We start from the raw sequence: 11870 nt of genomic DNA on the forward strand, positions 1-11870 counted from the left end.
GCAGGATACAAGATCAACTCCAAAAAATCAGTTGCCCTCCTATACACAAAGGATAAGGAAACAGAGAGGGAAATCAGAGAAGCATCACCTTTCATGATAGCCACAAAGAGCATAAAATATCTTGGGGTAACTCTAACCAAGGAAGTGAAAGATCTATTTGACAAGAACTTTAAGTCTTTGAGGAAAGAAATTAAAGAGGATACCAGAAAATGGAAGGATCTCCCTTGCTCTTGGATTGGGAGGATCAACATAGTAAAAATGGCAATTCTACCAAAGGCAATGTATAGATTCAATGCAATCCCCATCAAGGTCCCATCAAAATTCTTCACAGATCTTGAGAGGACAATAATCAACTTTACATGGGAAAAAAAACCAGGATAGCCAAAACAACCTTATACAATAAAGGAACTTCTGGAGACATTACCATCCCTGACTTCAAACTCTATTACAGAGCTACAGTATTGAAAACAGCTTGATTTTGGCATAAAAACAGAGAAGTCGACTAATGGAATCGAATAGAAGACCCGGATTTTAACCCTCAATCCTATGAACACATGATTTTTGATAAAGGAGCTAAAAGTATACAATGGAAGAAAGAAATCATCTTCAACAAATGGTGCTGGCATAACTGGATGTCCACCTGTAGAAGAATGAAAATAGATCCATATCTATCTCAATGCAAAAAACTCAAGTCCAAATGGATCAAAGACCTCAATATCACTCTGAACACACTGAACCTGACAGAAGAGAAAGTGGGAAATACTCTACAACATATTGGCACAGGAGATCAATTCTTATGTATAAGCCCAGCAGCACAGACATTAAGGGCAACATTGAATAAATGGGACCTCCTGAAACTGAAAAGCTTCTATAAAGCAAAGGACACTGTCACTAAGACAAAAAGGCAACCCACTGACTGGGAAAAGATCTTCACCAACCCCGCAACAGACAAAGGTCTGATCTCCAAAATACGTAATAAACTCAAGAAACTAGACTTTAAAATGCTAATTAACCCAATTAAAAAATGGGGCACTGAACTGAACAGAGAATTCTCAACAGAAGATGTTCAAATGGCCAAAAGACACTTAAGGTCACGCTCAACCTCCCTAGCGATCAGGGAAATGCAAATTAAAACAACTTTGAGATATCATCTCACACCTGTCAGAATGGCTAAAATCAAAAGCACCGATGATAGCCTTTGCTGGAGAGGTTGTGGAGAAAGGGGTACACTCATCCATTACTGGTGGGAATGCAAACTTGTGCAAACACTTTGGAAATCAGTGTGGTGGTTTCTCAGGAAATTCGGGATCAACCTACACCAGGACCCAGCAATACCATTCTTGGGAATATACCCAAGAGATGTTCTATCATATTACAAAAGCATTTGTTCAACTATGTTCATAGCAGCATTATTTGTAATAGCCAGAACCTGGAAACAACCTAGATGCCCTTCAATGGAAGAATGGATGAAGAAAGTGTGGAGTATATAAACACTAGAGTACTACTCAGCGGTAAAAAAAAAACAAGGACTTATTGAATTTTGCATGCAAATGGATGGAAATAGAAAACACTATCCTGAGTGAGGTAACCCAGACCCAAAAGATGAACATGGGATATACTCACTCATAATTGGTTTCTAGCCATAAATAAAGGACATTGAACCTTTAATTTGTGATCCTAGAGAAGCTAAATAAGAAGGTGAACCCAAAGAAAAAACATATAGTCAGCCTCCTGGATATAGGAAGTGGACAAGATTGCCAGGCAAAAATTGGGAACTTGGGGGTTGTGTAGTATGGGGGTAAGGGGAAATGGGGAGAGAAAAGTGAGAAGGGGAGGATGGAGGAGCTTGGGGGAATGAGATGATTGGGATAAAGGAAGGGAGGATATGGGAGCAGGGAAATATATATCCTAATTAAGGGAGCAATTTTAGGGTTGGCAAGAGACTTGACTCTAGAGGGGCTCCCAGGTCCAGGGAGATGTCCCCAGTTAGTTCCTTGGGCAGCTGAGGAGAAAGAACCTGCAATGGCCCTATCCTATAGCCATACTGATGAATATCTTGCATATCCCCATAGAACCTTCATCTGGCAATGGATGGAGATAGAGTCAGAAACCCACATTGGAGCACCAGATTGAGCTCCCAAGGTCCAAATGAGGAGCAGAAGGAGGGAGAACATGAGCAAGGAAGTCAGGACCTCGAGGGGGTGCACCTACCCACTGAGACAGTGGGGTCGATCTATTTGGAGCTCACCAAGGCCAGCTGGACTGGGACTGAAAAAGCATGTGATCAAACCGGACTCTCTGAACATGGGGGACAATGAGGGCTGATGAGAAGCCAAGGACAATGGCACTAGGCTTTGATTCTACTGCATGAACTGGCTTTGCTGGAGCCTAGGCTGTTTGGATGCTCACCTTCCTAGACCTGGATAGAGGGGAGAGGACCTTGGACTTCCTACAGGGCAGGGAACCCTGACTGCTCTTCAGACTGGAGAGGGAGAGGGAACGGAGTGGTGGAAGGGGGAGAGGAGTGGAGGGAGGTGGAGAGGAGTAGGGGGAGGGAGAGGGAAATGGGAGGTGGGGAGGAGACAGAAATTTTTTTCAATAAAAACATAAAATAAAAATAAAAAAAGAAAGAAACAAAAGGGACGATATAAAAATAGATATCAAGGAAATCCAAAGAGTCATCAGGTCCTACGTTATAAACCTGTACTCCACAAGAATCTAAAAGAAATGGATAATTTTCTTGATAGATACCACTTATCAAAGTTAGAACAAGATTAAATTAGATAAACACCTTAAAAGTATAATCGAGTGATACAACTCTGGAATTGTGAAGGGACAATTCTTAAGGCTGGAGATGCAAAAGAACAGCTCTGGAGAGAAAGGTACACTGATTTGTTGGGAAATCAGGCTATACCTGGAGCTGCAATAGGTAAGTTCTGGAGGCTGGCGTTGCAATAGGACAGATCTGGAGGCTGGACAGATCTGGAGGCTGGATAAAGTATACTGACTTATCAAGAAGACAGGCTTTACCTGAAGGATTGGGGTGCAGTGTGGGGTAGTTTCCCTGCAGGATATCATAATCCTCCTCTCCTAGAGTGTTCCATTACAGCTGAGCTGTTTAGCTGCAGGTTTCTCATCCCACCGGGTCCCACAACTACTTTTAAAATAACCTGTAGTGATGAGACAAGCAGGCCTGCTTTTTGTCCCGCCTGGCTCCCGCATGGCCAGCTTAGCCCCGGAAATAATAACACAGAAATTGTATTCATTTAAACACTGCCTGGCCCATTAGTTCCAGCCTCTTATTGGCTAACTCACATCTTTATTAACCCATTTTTAATAATCTGTGTAGCACCATGAGACTGTGGCTTACCGTCAAGGTACTAACTTATATCCATCTGGGGCTGGAGAATCATGGCGCCTGCCTGACTCTACTTCTTTCTCCCAGCCTTCTGTCCTGTCTATTCTGCCTACCTAATTTTCTGTCCTATTGAAAGGCCAAGGAAGTTTCTTTATTTAACCAATGAAATCAACACAAAACAGAAGACCCTCCTGCATCAATAACTACTCATAAGCTTAATATTAATTGCAAACTATTTGGCCTATTAGCTCATGCTTATTATTAAATAGCTCTTATAACTTAAATCAACCCATTTCTATTATTCTATATTTTACCACAAGGCTTGTGGCTTATTAACTCACATCTTGCTTCTCCAGAGGCTGCTGGCACATCCTTGACTCCACTTTCTTTTTCCTTTTCTCTTTGCTTGGATTTCCCTTCCAATCCAGACAGGAATTTAGTCTGCCTGTCTATTGGCTAAATCAGCTTCTTTATTAACCAATGGTAATAAAACATATTTACAGCATACAGAAGAATATCCTACATCAGAGCTCTGCTCAGTTCCCCTAAGGCAACATACTAGCAGAGCTAAGGTTGTTTTTCTGCTCTGCTACTGTCCAGGATGTTACTTCTTCTGCTTAACTCTGTTAAAGGGGAAGCCCAGTGCCAAAATGTAGCAATTACCCCCCACTGTGGCAAAAAGTTACCTTTTCTGCTCAACTCCCAGGGGAGTTTCCTAGCAGATGTAGTCTTCTGTATTTTTCTGCTCAGGCCCCTCTAAGGGAATGTCTCAGCAAATGTTATTCTTTTTTTTTTTTTTAATGTTCAGTCCCCCCCCCCAAGTGAACATCTCAGCAAATGTTCTTTTCTGCTCCAGGGAAAGAAGCTCTTCACCCAAAATTCTTTTAAGAAAGAGATTTACTTGAGAAGTAGAAAGTCCAGGAGAGTGATTGCCTCTGCTGTGGTGGTAAAGACAACCAGCAACTGTACAGGCAAAGGATTTTATGCAAGACTTCTTAGATGTTGAGTTTTCTCAAGGAAATGAGTTTCTGCTCAAGGATTTGTTAGTTTTCCAGCTCATGGATTGGTTAGTTTAGTTGATCAGGGGCACAATTGGCTCTGGTTTCAGAGCCAAAGTGTGTTTCTTTCACCGGCCCTACTTTTTAAGCTCCTTTTCTTTATTTTCCAGGCAAAGGCATATATTTCTTTCACTGGCTCTTATTCCCAGTCCAAAGTATGTTTCTTTGGCTCTCATTTCAGAGTCAAGATGTGTTTCTTAGGTTCTGAGTTCATGGTTAAAAGTGTTTCTTTAACTGACTTGGGTTTCAAATCCAGGGTGTGTTTCTTTCACTGTCTTTGGGTTCATAATCAGAGTGATCACAAGGGATTGGTTGGTTTTATTGGCTGGCCCTTTTACCCTATAAATAGACCAATTACGCCTAAAAAAATAGAACCAGTCATTAAAGGTCTTCAAACCAAAAAGAAAAACACCCAGAGCCTGAATATTTTACACATAATTCTACCAGATTTTCAAAGAAGACTAAATGACAATATTCCTCAAATTATTCCACAAAAACAGAAACAGAATAAACATTGTTAAATTAATTTTATGAGATCACAGCCACCCTGAAACTCAAACCACACCAAGATCAAAGAAAACCAGTTATAGACCAATATCCTTTATCAATATACATACAAAAATACTCAACAAATTCTTGCAAACCAAATCTAAGAACATATTTTAAAAATCATCCACCATGACCAAGTAGGCTTCATTCTAGAAAGATGCAAGGATGATTCAATATATGAAAATCAGTGAATGTAACCCACCATTTAGATAAACTGAAAGAAAAAAAGGACACATGATCATCTCATTAGATGCAAGAAAAGGCCTTTGTGTAACATGAGGGCTGGCTTGTTAGGGTTTCTGTCCTGCCCAGTCCCCCAGCCATTTAGTCCCAGAGAAAAATCACACAGTGAGTCTGCATTAGGTTATAAACTAAGATTGGCTCATTAGCTTAACCTTCATATTAGCTCTTATAACTTATGTTAACCCATTATTCTTATCTATGTTAGCCACATGGCTCGGTACCTTTTTCAGCAGAACAGGTCATATCCTGCTTCTCTGGTGGTCTGGGCAGGACTCAAGGAAATGGGCTTTCTCCTTCCTAGAATTCTCCTGTTCTCATTGCCCCTCCTATACTTCCTGTCTGGTTGACCCACCTATACTTGCTGCCTGGCCAATCAGCATTTATTTAAAACATGATTGACAGAATACAGATAATTCTCCGGTACTACTTTGAAAATTCCAACACCCTTTTATGATAAAAAGTCCTGGAGAGATTAGAGATATAAGGGACATACTTAAATATAATCAAGGCAATTTACTAAACAACATCAAACTAAATGAAGAGGAACTCAAGTCAATTTCACTAAAATCTGGAACAAAGCAAGGTTGTTCAATCTTTCCATATCTATTCAATATAGCACTTTTAACTTTTAGCTATAGCAATAAGACAACTGAAGGATATCAAGGGGATACAAATTGGAAAGGAAGAAATCAGAGTACTATTATGTGCAGATGGTATGCTAGTATACATAAGCAACACCAAAAATTCCACCAGGGAACTCCTTTAACTGATAAATACTCCCAGTGATGTGGCTGAATGCAAACAGACAGACAGACAGACAAACAAACGGACAGACAAAAACAATAACCCTCCTATAAGCAAATGGACTAAGAAAGATTTCAGGGAAACAATACCCTTTACAATAGCCACAAATAATATAAAATATTTTGGGGTAACCCTAACCAAGCAAGTGAAAGACTTGTATAACTAAAACTTAAAGTTTTTGAAGAAGGAGACTCAAGAAGATATCAAGAGGATGGAAAAGTATTCCATGCTTTTGGATAGGAAGGATTAACATAGTAAAAATGGCCATCCTACCTACAGCAATCTGCAGATTCAATGCAATCCCAATCAAAATTCCTACTCAATTCTTTACATACCTTTAAGGTGCCATAATCAATTTCACATGCAAAAACAAAAACATCCTAGGATAGCAAAAAAAAAATTTGAACAATAAAAGAACTTCTGGAAGTACCAACATCCATAGTTTAAAGCTATACTACAGATCTATAGCAATAAAAACTGCATGGTATTGGCATAAAATAGACATGCTTGTTGCAGAAGGTCCTTCCGCTCCTCCAACCAATAGCTGCAGAGATGTGGGGCTTGGTATCTCAGCGGCTATTGTTTGGATGAGCGGAAGGACCTCCTGCAATGCATGCTGATAAATGGAACTTAATCAAAATCACAAACATGAATCCACATGCCTATGGAAACTTGATTTTTGCTTTAAAAAGCCAGAAATACACAATGAAAACAAGAAAGAATCTTCAACAAACGGTCCTGGTCTAACTGGATGTCTGCAAGCAGAGGAATTCAAATTGATTAATATTTATCACCATGCACAAAACTCAAGTCTATGTTGATCAAAGACCTCAACATTTCTGTTATGTTTAAATTTCCTTTTTCTAAATGTCTAAACTATTATAAAATATAGTCTAGCCATAAACCCTTTTAAAATTTAATCTGAATCTTGCAAGAATAATTGTATCATTCTGGATGAGCTCAGTATAAGAAGGCTTGGACACAGGTAGACATTCCTGGGGCTCCAGATCCCAGCCAATTGTAATGTTGCTGGTTGTCTCCTGTAAAACTGATAGGTATACAAAAAGAAGAAATTATTCTGGAACTGTACCTAAGCACAGACACGACAACTGAAGTCCCTTCCAGGTACTCCAGGGCACTCTAGAGAACATAAAAACAAGAGACTACACAGAAGGTAAATTTTCATTGGCTCTTATCTAGCCTGCAAGATAATAAAGAAGTAGCCGGGTGGTCGTGATGCATGCCTTTAGTTCCAGCACTCGGGAGGCAGAGACAAGCAGATCTCTGTGAGTTTGAGGCCAACCTGGTCTATAGAATGAGTTCCAGGATAGATTCCAAAGCTACACAGAGAAACGCTGTCTTGAAAAATAAGTCAAAAAAGAAAAAAAAGATAGATAGTAAGGAAGTAAAGGAGAAATTGCCAAGGTGTGACTATCACATGATATATTGACAAAGTGGTTCTGAAAGAGAACCCAGGAAACGTGGGTGAGAAACATCTATATGATTTGGAGTCAAAAGATGCATCTTTGGCTTGGGGATGTAGCTCAATGATTGAGAGCTTGTTTAGTATGTATAGGGTATATAGGGCCCTCTGTTCAAACCGCAGTACTGATCAAATGAGAAGAGATGCCAACCACACATGAATAATCTCAGAAAAAGTCATTTTAAATTCTTGAGGCTCAAATTCTTTAAGTGTCAAGTGAGGCTGAAGACCACTATCTACCACAGAGGACTGGCAAAAAGATAGAGTGAGGTCATGATGGAAGGGGACCTTGATGCCCTTCAGTTCAGCATATCACTTTCTCAGATCAGAGTTTAGATGGAAGATAACCCAAATGCTCATGCTGGTTTTCTTTAGCCACTAGAATTATGGATTAATTATGTTTCTCTTCTTTATGTTTGAACAGACCTGATTTTCTTTTTTTTTCTAGTAAGACTAAATTTATTCAATACCCTAGAGTAAAAGTTTTGATTATAAGTATCCAACAGTATAAAAAGTACAAAACAGATCTGTAGATTTCTAATATATTAATACAAAGTGCATGACTACATACAGTACATTTGACGGCAGAGAGTGGAGGGGAGAAGAGTGTGGCTGAGGTCTAGTAATAAATAAATAAATACAGAAGTAGAGATGGTCCATCCAAGTATATTCTACCACCAATACTGCAGCCAAAATGTACAAAAGAAACATCCCACGTCAAAGCAACGCGGGAGAATGGTAATGGCTGGACTCTGTACTGCACCAAGGGCTGTGGAGAACCAACCCACTCATTGGGCAGTCTGTGCATGCAGTGGCTTGTTTTTTCCAAAAAGGAAGAGACACACAAAATGTAAAACTATAAAACTATAGGATGCCACAAACGGTGGCCCTCCCCGTTGTGAAACACCAACAGACTCTTAAAAATCCAGTTTTTAAAATAATCATGAGCGACAGAATACTAAGGCAGTCTCACACCCCTCCCTGTAGGCGAGGTCTGAAATGGCACTGTTTTTCCTGAACTTTGAAAAGACGAGGTCGGACAACTTCAGTCTGGCTCAGCTGAGCGCCCTCATTGAGATCTCCACACGAGGAGCTTTACTCAGCTATCTTGATGTTCAGAAGCCTAACTCCAAGAAGCTGACCCAATCCAACCAACCAACTTAGCCTCAACACACAACTCTTTTCTTCTAATTAAACTTTAAATAGAGGGAGAAAAACAGTAAGACAAAATCCAAAACCCTAATAAAGTTATGACAAGGCAAAGAGCTACTCTATAGATAAAAGAAAAAACCTCCACAAAAAGTCAATTGAGGTAATCCAGAGCTAGAACTGAATCGTGTGGATTTCAGTGAATCCCAGACAGCTGTGTAACAAACACCAAGGTCAATTATTTACACACTGCAAGCCCTCTAAGAAATGTGCCCCGAGCAGCATCCACTGTGCCCCACGCATCCCCAGGACTTACACATTCTGTTGAAGTAGTTTATAACCACGTGTTCTCTACCGCATGGTGATGCTTTGGTTCTATCCCTATAGGACCTTGCTCATCCTACAGGCTGGCCTTCCACAGAAGGAGCTCTGGTTCTGTTTTATAAGGTTCACATAGGACGAGGGGAGGCGACTCGGTGCTGCCTGTGTGTGTTCAGAGATTGCTTCGTCCTCCAAGCTATTTGCAGAAAGCTCAGTCTGTCCTGCTTAATCATCAGTAGTCCGGGTCTGAATCATCAGAGCCTTGGCAACACCTTAGCATTGAAAAACTCTTAACTAACTCTAGGGGGCAGGTCGTGCCACTGAGTTATGACAAATCATCATGAGGGAAAACAAATGTAGCCAGCCATTTAAAAATGCCCCAACCACTGCCTCTCCACAGAAAGACTAAAAACTACATATGGTTTATCACACACAAATCCCATATCTGTCCCCTGAAATTCCCCTACTTCCATTCATTAGAAGGGATTAAAAAAAAAAGACTTTAAAGAGCACTTTACAGCAGCATTCAGCTTTCCTATGAATACCCAGCATCTTAAATATTATGTACACTTCTTTCTTGTAGTAAGCTAGAAACTGGCTTCAAAGTTTGTTGGATGGGGGGGATGGGTAATCCATGAAACTATTCTAGAAAAATGTCTTTTGGCAGAATAGCAGGTATCCAAGTTAAAAATAGGAGGGTCAGTTTGTTGCTTTGTGGTCTTTTCAAAGTTTAAATTCGCTCTTTGTTCCCTTCTACATGAACCTCAGTCACCACTCCTGAGTGGCGATGGGCAGAGGCGCTGGCCCCTGCTCCTCGGGCTTCTCAGCAGCTGCCTTCTTACTGCTGCAGGAGGGCTTGAAGAGATGCGTGTCGATGAGGACCTCCCCAAAGCGGCCCTTGTAGATGATGCCACAGCAAATCTGTCTTTTCCAGTAGGTAAGATCTAAGAAGGAAAACACTGGAGTCCTGTTAGAGCCGGACACCATCTCTGTATCTGAGGCGTAGTCTGACTGGTTACTGTAGCAGGGAGACTGGGCTGGGGAGGCACCTGAGGTGGTGCTGTGAGCATCCGAATTGTGGCGTTTAAACTCCTGCAGTTTACTGATCTGGTTGCTTTTCATCCTGTTTCCAGAGTTTTCACTTTCTTTGGTTTCAACGTTGTCTTCAGACTGGATCCTGCCCTTGCATCTACCACGTGATTCCAGTTCATTTTTTTTTTTTTTTGATCCCGCCGGCAACTTCTTCCATGTTTTCACAAACAGCACACAAGCATTGCAGATGTCTCCTGAGCAAGTCTCCTGCAACCCAAAACAGCTCCGGAAGTCCTTTTCGTAGCGTTTGCTGTCCATGAACCGAGAACTGGAGGACTTGGCTCTGCAGATACAGCATCCCTCTATACTTTGGTACATCTTTGGCTTGTGAAAACCAAACATCTTCTCTATTGGGCAATAGCTTCCACACGCAGCAGCGTCCCCAAGGTGCGGATTGCACCAGGCCAACCTCCTGCAAGCACCACCCCCCCTGATTTTTTTTTGTATTCAGCACATATTATTTTTATTATGGAGAAAAAAATAAATGGAGAAACATCTATCAAAAAAAAATGGATAAGATAAAAAAAAAAAACCACAAGTGACAAATTATGCTGATGAGGATGTGGAGTAAGGGAGCGCTTATCCATTTTTGGCCAGAGTGCAAACTTGTACAACAGCTATAGAAATCAATATAGTAGTTTCTCAGAAAATTGGGCATCTATCTACCCCAAGCCCCCCATTCCATATACCAGTCTTGGGCATATAACCAAATGACGCTCCATTTTACCACAAGGATATAGTTTTATATGAACTATATTTATTCTATATTTACTAAGGAAGCAAAAATCATCTACAATGAAAACTAAAATTCCACTGTAAAGAAATATATCTTGTGTTCATGAATAAGTAGAACAAATATTGTGAAAATTGTCATCCTACTAAAAACAATTTACAGATTCAAGGCAATTCTAACAAAAATATTCACAACAGTCTTCACAGGAATAGAAAAAAATCTATTTTAAAATTTATACGGAAGAAGATAAAATTCTACCCAAACAATTCTGAATAAAAAGAATAACACTGGAGGAATTGCTGTTGGAGCTTGAAAGATATATTATAGAGCTATAGCAATAAAAAATGGAAATTTAATCCACAAACAGATATGTAGAACAATGAGATAAAATAGGAGACAAACATAAGTACTCAAAAGTACAGCTATCTGATATTTGATAGAGAGGTAAGAAAAAATTATTGGGAAAAATATCATTTTAGTTTATTTTTATTTTTTTAAAACAATCTTCTTTATTTTGCATACCAATCCCAGTTCCTACTTCTTCCTCTTTTCCTGCTTTTCCCACCTTCCCCCCACTCCAGCCCCAGCCACTCCTCAAAGAGGGTGATTACTTCCATGCGAAGTCAACAAAGTCTATCACATTACTTGAGGCAGGACCAAGGCTCTTCTCCCCGCTGTATCTAGGCTGAGCAAAGGGAATGGGCTCCAAAAGCCAGTTCATACACTTGGAATAAATCCTTGTCCTATGCCAGCCTCCCCACAGACTGCATAAGCCACATAACTGTCATCAAATTCAGAAGGCCTAGTTTAGATCCTCCAACTTTCAGTCAGGGGCCAGTGAGCTCTCACTAGCTTGGGTCAGCTCTTTCTGTGGGTTTCTCCATTATCGTCTTGACCTTTCTGCTCATATTATCTTTCCTCCCTCTCTACAGCTGGTCTCCATCCAGGAGTTCAGCCCAGTGCTTAGATGTGAATCTCTGCATTTGCTTCTATCAGTTACTAGATAAAAATTCTATGATGACAATTAAAGTACTCATTAATATGATTACAGGGGAAGGGCAGTTAAGGCACCATCTCCTC

At 40.4% G+C, this 11870-nt stretch overlaps 1 pseudogene; it reads right to left on the bottom strand.

The window, feature by feature from the left end:
• Nucleotides 1–9733: 9733 nt before the first annotated feature.
• LOC126490844 (SIN3-HDAC complex-associated factor-like) lies at nt 9734–10472 on the bottom strand (annotated as a pseudogene).
• Between the last annotated feature and the right edge of the window lie 1398 nt (nt 10473–11870).

This window comes from Alexandromys fortis, unplaced genomic scaffold (genome assembly GCF_014885135.2).
Source record: "Alexandromys fortis isolate MF-2015 unplaced genomic scaffold, M_Fortis_MF-2015_v1.1 scaffold_246, whole genome shotgun sequence".
NCBI classification, from domain to species: Eukaryota; Metazoa; Chordata; class Mammalia; order Rodentia; family Cricetidae; genus Alexandromys; species Alexandromys fortis.